The sequence below is a fragment of the Labrus bergylta genome, chromosome 15 (assembly GCF_963930695.1).
Source record: "Labrus bergylta chromosome 15, fLabBer1.1, whole genome shotgun sequence".
Lineage (NCBI taxonomy): Eukaryota > Metazoa > Chordata > Actinopteri > Labriformes > Labridae > Labrus > Labrus bergylta.
In genome coordinates this window covers 21,107,127-21,116,618 of record NC_089209.1, presented here as the reverse complement: position 1 = coordinate 21,116,618, position 9,492 = coordinate 21,107,127, and the positions used below count along the sequence as shown (strand labels likewise).

Genomic DNA, 9,492 nt, shown 5'->3' with positions numbered 1-9,492 from the left:
TTATGGTGTGAGGGTATTTGAGGAGGTAGATAGACTCCAGAGGAGCCGGGGATGTTGTCACAAGAGGTGATTATACGGCACTGAAGGAGGCGTGCTATTGAGCTGGGTGTTTTGCAGGGGATAAGGGTGTATTGCTGAGGATATGTCTGTATTGCTGACGGCTGCAAAGCCCACAGATAGTTGAGTGGTCAGGTCCCATGTGCCCGCATGTGGAGCAACATACAGCACAAACCCCACTGCACCATTAGACTATCCTTGAACTCTTTAAGGTTGCTCTTCAGTTAGATAGGTTGTTAGAAGAATGACCAAATCTTGACCTTTAGAATTAGACATTGGACAGACAATTTGTTGGCATGTAAGTCCAGGAGTGATAGCTGATAGGCCATTTTCCAATGACTGTAGGCCTACATAAAGATGGAAGAGACATCTTCAACTCCTCCAACTGGACAAATATGAAGCTGAAAAACCCCTACAACAGGCACTGACATAATGCACATCTGGAGCAGAAACAACATCCAGCCCGTCCAGATGACCAAAGTAAATATTGAATTTACCAATAAAGCTTCAAAGATCCCTCAGGTGAGCACAGTTAACAGCAGAACAGATTCATGTGTCTGTAGCAACACTCACAGTTATAGAAAGTTCAATGACTCTCTTGTGTTAGTGTTTGTTATGTGTTCTTTTGCCCTTCCTCCTCTACCCTGATAATCTGGTGCACACACCACCCCAGGAGCTGCATTTGTCACCGGAGCTGTCAATCATGGCATTTTACCCCTTTACTATAGCGTTAGAAGACTAATTAAAACTAAACTCTTTATAAAAGTGAACAAAGTGAGTTAAATGAAGAAAGCAAAAAGTAACTTTGATGCCAGAAACCATGTTTGAGGAAACATGTATTGACCAGTTATTTAATTATTGTTTTAAACACGGAAGAGGCGGAGCTAATGACCTATACTGCAGCCAATCGGTAGGGACTGATTTTGCGGAGTTCTCAATGAAAACATTTTTACACGCCTTATTGCCAATTTCTGTCCAATTTACCCCCATCCAACAAACAGGAGGTAATCCAGGAGAAATAGACCTTGGTTCTTTACGAATGCTTGTCAACCTTTTTTTAGAAACGTGAGCGCTTAACAAATCCAGTCTTCAACCTGCTGAATGGCTTTTGGAGTGGGATCGCAGTAGCCGACGAGAGAGAAGTATATGAGTAGGCAATGCCATTACGTTAGCTGTTGACAGAAAACTAACAAGTTTAATCTAACATCCAGTTCTCGCTGAAAAGTAGATCATCCTTATAACTGTCTCCCTAGACATGCTAAGCCTTCTCCTTTTTTTCTCTCAGTGCAAGCCAACTGTATGGCTCCTTGTCAGTCTCCTTTATGTTTACACCTGCTCCCCGAGGAGAACGCCTGAGATCAAAGTTTATTTACTTGACTGGACACTTGAGGATAGTTGACAATGCCGACCATTTTCAGAAGCAATTTTGTTAAATAAAATACATGTGGTCCAACATATCAAAATGTGTATCAGCCATCTAGCGTCATATCTGGACTAGAGAGGATCAGCCTCGCTGTTAAAATGTAGCTGTTAAAATGTAGCTGTTAAAATGTAGTGCTATTGTTGTGGTGCGACCTCATATTTAATTGGTTTGGAATTTAAGCCATGTAGTCTGAGCCAGGGCTAATAACACGTGTGATTTTATTATGGTATGTATGTCATAGAATTAAGGTGAAATATCCCAAATGGACCTCAATTTAAACCCTGAACTGCTCCTTCAGTGTTAAAGCATTAAGCACCTTAAATGGGTTCATGTTCGCAAAGATCAATTTCCTCATCAGTGTTTACTGCAGCGTGTCATTCCATGGCATGCAATTTTATGTTGAAAATGACCGTTTTTCAACTTTATGCTCCTTTTCCTGCTTTTGGTCATTTTTACTGCTCTCACTTCGCCCTGTAGAAATGGCAGCAGGATTCAAAGTGCTGCTAGATTGCCTCAGATAATGCAATGCTCTCAGGCGGAGCACAGGTGTGTGTGTGTGTGTGTGTGTGTGTGTGTGTGTGTGTGTGTGTGTGTGTGTGTGTGTGTGGGTGGGGTGTGGGCCTGCCTGGCCACAGCTGAGGGGAACATTTCTGCCCAGAGATTTAAAATGATCCCCCAAAAAGTCAGACAGCAAGTCCAGTCAAGCCCTCACAGCGTGCTGCCAAGCTAACTCTCCAGAGGTTTTTTTCTGTGCTTATTGGACGCCAATACAAATCATTTCCAGCATCCTATCTGTAAATCTAAAAGCCTGTTTTGCACTGATTTTCAAATTATTTGCAGGAAAATGAGGTTCATTGCCAATATTACAACAAGGTCAAAAACCAGTTGTGATGTTCTTCATAACTTGGCACTGATTAGATAACTTGCTTTGAGGCAATTACATCAGCAACTGGCACTAGCTACTGATTTAAAAAGAAAAACTGAAGGCAACAGCTGATACTAACATCTTTCTGTGTATTTTTCGGGGGGCGATCGTTTCACCACCTCTGCAGTTTCTTTTTTCAGGTTAGTGCATCATCCAAGTATTCTTGAAAAGAGACAAAAGAAAACCTCTCCAAACTAACTTGATTTATATATTTTTTTCCCCAACATTAAACAAAAAATAAATTCAAAAAACTAAACTTTTTACTGTTTTTTCACTTGGCCTAAGTCTGATTTATATATATTTTTTAAAGAATCCCTGATTTCCTGGGTAAAGGGGAAAGAAAGTTCCTCTGTGACTGTAGAATTATAAATTCCTGGCAGGACCAGACAGCCAGCGGCTTGGAGTCAACATACAGAGAGTTCCAGCCCAGCCAGCTGCTGAGAGCTGCCATCCCCAGAAACAGAGACCTTGGCAGGGGACAGTGTTGAGACACACTGGGTCCCCTCCTCCAGCCTGGAGCCCTGTGAGTCCTGCTCAGTGGAGGAGAGAAGAGAGCCCAGCCCAACAGGAGGCTTTGCTTGTAAGGCCCTGAGCGTGCTGAGTGTGTACTTGTCAGCGTGTGTAACTTTGTGTGTCAGTTTGTCTGCAACAGTGCATGCGGTGTTGTGCTCAAACGTGTGCGAGCGCAGCAGCAACTCCAGCTGCAGCGGGATTTATAATGTGGCACACATGTGTGAGTGTGAACGTGGATTCTGTCACCCGCCGGGCCTCACACACATTCCAAAATAAACGGCTCCCACCAGGATTACTATCGATCTGTGTGTAACACTCGGCTGCATTGGGAAAGAGAGAGAAAAGGAGAGACCTCACAACTTCCTCTCTTTCTTTTAACCTGACTCCTGAGGAATGTTATGTGTCTGCCTGTCTCCAGAAAAAAAAATGTAAAGGATGATTTGGAAACACAGTCCACTAAACTGTTACAATGACAAACCACTGCTAGCTGTCTTTCTGATATGTGAGACAAAAGTGTGAGAGAGAAAAAGAGGGAATGGTTAAAGTTGACAAGGAGACTCCCTCTCACTTATTTTCCTCCTCTGAAGTAAGTGAAAATCTTTTGCTTGTCAGACTTGAGGGAGAGACGGGGTGGAAAAAAGACAGTGAAAAGCAAAGAAACACACATTGGGAGACAGACTTGTGAGGAGAAATATAGTGGCTGTTTGATTGACAGCCCATAAGTCTGCCTGTTTTCTGACATACTCAGGATTGCTGACCCGCCCCCCTGTCCGGCCGAGGCCTCTGGATAGACAGGCCAAGAAGGCATTCTGTTTAAAGAATGAAGGATCATGAATAGATAGACGCCTTCCAGGCCGATCACCATCTCTGGTCTGTATATGTGTGTGTGTGTCTGTGAAAGTACAATATTGTATGTGTGCATGCCAATGTTACGTTCTGCATTTTATCCCGTTTCACCATGCTACCATTAACCTTAATCTCTAAACCTTAATCCTACCAGAATGACCATTGCATTTTATTGGTTTTATCATGTAATGTCCAGCTTGATCCTGGTGGACTAACTGGAACACAAGACTTTCATCATTTTAATCAAGTGTTATTTTTTCTTGTGAGGTTGTTGGTGTTATACATTGCAGAACACAGCAACAAATAGTTAGTCCTACAGATCCTAAAGCAGATGTTAAATGACAATATCTACTGGTAAATATCACAAAGTGATGTTTTGGTCACTTACCTTTCACATCAATAAATCATTTGGTAAATTCTTTGACCCCATTTACACCAGGTGTTACATTCTGTTTCTGCATGATATAGATAGAGACATTTTTTTGCAGATAAAAAACATAGTTCTCAAACTTCCTCTGGAGGTGTCCAATTGCTGCCATTGGCTGCACATCACCCCAGTAGGTGGCTGTGATCACAGTTTGTTCAAGTGAACAGAACTACATAATCGTCAAAAACGCAAAGGTACAAATTTTCATTTCATTTCATTTCAAACCGTTATTTATTCTCAAAAGGACTCTGAGGTTTCCCTCATTTCCGAATCTGGTATCCTTTTACCGAAATGTCCTTGTACCTTCAGATCCTGTCCATGAACATGACAAATAGAATCCATAGCTGCTTTCACACTTGCAAAAAACTCCTGAACAACTGGCTGAATTTTTTTTTTTTTTTTTTTAGCTACTCCTGCCAGGCCCCTTGTAGAACATTAAGCGAGTGAGCTGATAGTAGAATGCAGCAGGATATAATCAGAAGAATTTACCTCGACCGAGTGTGAGGGGGTGGTGATATTTATTCCCTGTGGTCGCCCATAGATCTCAGTGCACTTAATAAAATTGCTGCATTATGTTTTCTGTTCACCAGTATCTTCTTAACAGGTCTTTGGTTGATATTGTGATTCCGTCAAAATAGATGTGGAATTGAAATAAAGTCACATTTTCTTATTACAGCATCTTATATTGGGCTCAGTTGCTTTTATTGTCACTTCTTTTATGTCATGTCTTGAGACCGTCTGCCCCCCTCCTGTCTAACAGGGATAGTCTCCCACTGTGAGGTGCATACCTGAAAAACCAGATCAGGAGGATTTCATGGGCTGTCATCCTGAAATTCTCTAGAAATTTCCAGGAGTGCGTAAGTAAAATTGTATTGTGGTAAGGGACGACCGAGGCAGAGGCTGACTCTGAAATTAAACAGGTTGGACTTTGTGTCGAGAATAGGGACATCACTTTCACTTGGGTTATTTAAGGACCAGATGGCTCATAGCAATGATCCCAGTGCTAAATATTACCTCGGTCCAGACTGAACGAGCAAGCTCTCGTAACCCCCTCGTAACCTCGCAGTCAACTGTTCCATGCCTGGGAAGGAATCAATCTTGTTCCCATATCAGAGGTCAAACAATAAGTTGTAGCCTCTTCTATGAACCCTGGAGGAAACTTTCACAAGGTAGCTAATCAGTGTGACCCCCTACGATTGGAAGAAACATTCTCATGCCCCTTTTTAAAAAATACATTGGATACCACCATTATGAGCTCCCTTTGAACAGGAACTTTTACATGTGTGTTCATCTGGGTTCACTATGGTCTTCATCCAGATACGGAGTCCATGTTAACACCAGGTGTCAACAGCAAATCATTGATTCAACCAGCCAGAGTGCTCAGCATAAGCATGCAGTGTCAATAATACATTTGTACAACATCAAGTATTAGTGAGCATGTAGCAGATGACGTTGCTCACTGAATCCTAAAGAGACTTAGTCACATGTATACCACAGACTTTTGACTGCGGAGGTTTGCACAGTGAGAGCTAACTGGATCTGGAATTTAGCCAACTCTACAACATCAAAACCAAGCCAAATCTGCTACATCTACACCCATACCTGAGGCGAAACACAGAGAAACTCACTTTGATTGCCATGACAACATGTACACACTTTAAACATGCAGATTACCAGAAGGGGCTCTATTTATTTGAATAATTTGTCCTCTTTTTCAGATTGAAGCACTGACCAGTTCACATATCTTTTGCCACTTGTTGAGTGCAAAACCATGACATTCCGCTTCTTTCTTTTTTAATCACCTCTCTTCACTCCTTTTCTCATCTTTTTTCCTCTCGCCTTCTCCTCTCCTCTGCTGTTTTAAGTCTCAAAGATAAGATCTCTCCCAATCACAAACTTTGGAAGACATCTTTAAGATCCCCACTGTCACTTCAGCTTAATGCAGCCCTCTAGGCTCTCAGTACAAACACACAGAGACGCACTCGTACACACACGGCCTCCCACTAATAACACGGGCAGGGAGAAGCAGCCTTGATTTGAGAACTCGTAAACACGCTTCTTTCTCCCAACAATTCTCTTTGATCTTTGTCAAACACAAAGCTGTTTCCTTGGTGTATGTTGTGCTTCCATCTCTCACCGTGAACATGCACCAATGCACTTTTCCCTCTTCGATCTCTCCTCCCATAAATAAAATGAATTTGGATTTCCTGACTGGAGTCTTTCAGTAGGGCGATCACTGCCACGTCTGTCAGATCCATTAATTCAGTAATGTGCAAGGAAGTTCTGCTTAACTGTTTCTTCAGGCAACATGTTTACATGTAAAAGCATGCGATTATGCATATCCATGTATTTTAAGTGATTAAATGGAGTGCAAGTGCTCATTTTCACCCCAAACAGCACTTCCTCCTGAAAAGTGCTGCACTGGATGTTAAACTAAAAATTAGATCAAGCTTTCCTGTTAAGGATTCCCACTTCCTGTTCACAGCAAAAAAAAAAAAAAAAAAAAAGTCCTGTCCTTCATTTTCTGGATCCCATGGTCCATAATGATCTGATCTCTGTCTCCCATAGGCGGGCCGTTGCTATGGCAACCTGATGACGCTCTGAGGAAGGACGGGAGGGAGAAAAGGGAGGGAGGTGCAGGGAGATGAGGAAGAAGGTAGCTGCACAAAAGATTGATTATGTTAACGAAGATGACTCACTAAGTTGCAAAAATATATACCATCTGTCATATTTTCTGCAATTGCTACAGACAGAAATGAAGTTTTGGTAATAGGCTAATTTGAAAATTTGGGGGATCCTTATGTTAATGTGCTTTTGTGGGGGAATAACTTAAAATAGATTGTCCAACATAATAGGCCTACTATCAAATGTAAAGCACTGCTTTGCAAGACCCTGAACAGACAATGTAAAAATATGATTTAAAATCCAAACAAACAGACTAGATAAAGCTCTGAAGTGATCATATGTAGAGGACATGTCCCCTCCATCCTCCATCTACAATGGCACCTCCACCCTTTCATAGATATCCGCCTCTGCTTCTGCCTTACTGTTGCCATAGCGACCACTCTGGTTAAGACTCAACAACAACTTACTGACAAACCCCCCCCCCTACATTTTACATTTGGATGTTAACCACTCAAAATAAATCCTATATGTTTTGAACAGAACCTTAATATACCATTAAACATTAATGTCTGTTTTTCAATCAAACATTATGTCGGCAAACAGATTTGCATGTTATGCAAATTTTGACCTTGATATATTTTCCAGTTTAAAGTTATGTTTCTGAAATAGGCCTATAACATAGCCTACTACAATTTACTTCTAATTAAAACAATACTTATCATAGCACGATTTTGAGAGTAATTTCAGTCCCTTTCTTTTACAATCCAAACCAACAGATTCAGTCTTTGTTTTTTTTTGTATGATTGTAGGAGGGTGTGTGTGTAGTTGTGTGCATTCAAAAGATTAGTCTTTTATTAATTGCATCTGATTTAATACCATCATGCCTAAACACCAGATTTAGGATATTTTTTATTTTAATTTAGGCTACTCTTAATCTGTAATAATACGCATACTATTTTCATGTTTTTTCCAATTATTTATCATAGACATGTCAATTTAAAAATCTGCATAAATGTTTAAAAAAATGCGGGAGTCGTCTTGTCTAAATCATAGACGATCTTTGACTCTGCCTTCCGTACACAATAGCATTCTTTCAGTGAACTCGGCTAGCGCTAGGACCCGGTTCGGGCATCGGGGGAAGTCCTCTGCTGCTGGCGGGGCAAGGCAGAGCGCACAAACACACTCACACACTTCCACGCACACACGCATGCACAAACACACACGTACACACGCTCACTGAGCTCTCCCCGACAGAGGAGAGAGAGAGAGAGAGCGCAGAGAGGGATAAACCGAGGGAAAGAGAGAGAGACTATAGGAACGCAGCGGCTCGTATGTGTGTGTGTGCGTGTGTGTGTGTGTAGGTACGCTCGCTCGGAGGTAGAAACGACTGGCGGGGCGGATATGGAGGGGCTCGGGAAAAACGTTGGGAACTGACCGAGCACCGAGACGAAGAGAGGGAGAGAAGAAGAGAGAGAACAGAGAGAGAGAGAGAGAGAGAGGAAGGACGGACGGACATCACGGAAGGAAGGAAAGGAGGAGAGGAGGAGAGAAGTGTGACAGAGGAGAGGAAGACTGTGAAGAAGCTGCTCGTCTGGAAAACAGAAGGATCCTAAGGTGACTTTATGGCGCTTTCATGGCTATACAGGTCTGGCAGAGGTGTGTGTGTCTGTGTGTGCGTGTGTGTGTGCGTGTGTGTGTGCGCGCGTGTGTGCATGCGTGTGTGTGTGTGTGTGCGGGGTGTTGACATGTGCTGCATGGCTCTGCACTTAAAGGGAAGAGTGGAGGTGTGTGTGAGGTAGAGAGAGAGGGAGAGTTGAGGTGTGTGTGTAGTCTATATATACATTTGTGTTTGTGTGTGTGAGTTTTTTAGTATTGTTTTTCCACAACCTAAAAAGGGGGCCAAAGTGTGCAAGCGAGCTGAGCTGACCGCTATAAACTGGAGTGAAGGGATCAAAAGGAGTGGATACTTTTTAGGGGAAAGTGTTTTCTTATTTCTACACACAGAGGCACACACACATGCACACACACCTTAGTTAGGCCACTTTATTTTGAGCCAAAGTGGAGAAAAAAAAAGAAGGGGGTCACACTGCCTCAGAAGAAGGCAGTCATGAAACCCCTCTTTCCATCCCTGTGTGTGTGTGTGTGTGTGTTAGCAGAGTTTTTGTGTAGCACGGTAACAACACTGTGTTTGGGTTGGAGACCACAAACGCAGCACAGGATGAATTTTCTGTTTTCCAAAAGCTGGGTTTGACACTGAATGTGGCTTGATTTGTAGTAGCAGCTTCTTGTGCGTGTGCGTGTGTGCGTGTGTGTGTGTGTGTGTGTGTGTGTGTCTTTATAGGTGTTCGTGTGTCACAGAGCGTGTGTGTGTGCCATAGACGGCAAACAGGTTGAGGGGAGGCAGATCTGATCAGACGCACAGCAACAGAGGAGAGAGCGTGGCACAGGCAGAGCAGCACATTGGATTACACACAGACGGGTACACACACATGCACACACACATATACACACACACACACACACACACATACAAGCTCAGTGGCCAGCAGAACAGCTGGGAGAATTGTGTGTGTGTGTCAGTGCCTGAGAGCGTTTTCACTTAATGCATGCGTCTGCCTTTGCACGTGCAGGACTGTTTGCCTCTGTGTTATCTTTTGCTACTGTGCGTGTGTGTGT

The 9,492-nt window shown here is 42.7% G+C and overlaps 1 protein-coding gene across 2 annotated transcripts in view; it reads left to right on the top strand.

Annotated features, from left to right (window-relative positions):
- The first annotated feature begins 8,004 nt into the window (after positions 1–8,004).
- The window catches only part of ches1 (checkpoint suppressor 1), a 64,498-nt gene continuing 63,010 nt past the window's right edge, over positions 8,005–9,492 (top strand). The window contains exon 1 of one of the 2 annotated variants that reach the window (XM_029277240.2): positions 8,005–8,430. The gene's annotated coding sequence lies outside the window, so the exon portion shown is untranslated. The remainder of the gene's footprint in view (positions 8,431–9,492) is intronic. The other variant, XM_020633449.3, reaches the window with a different exon arrangement.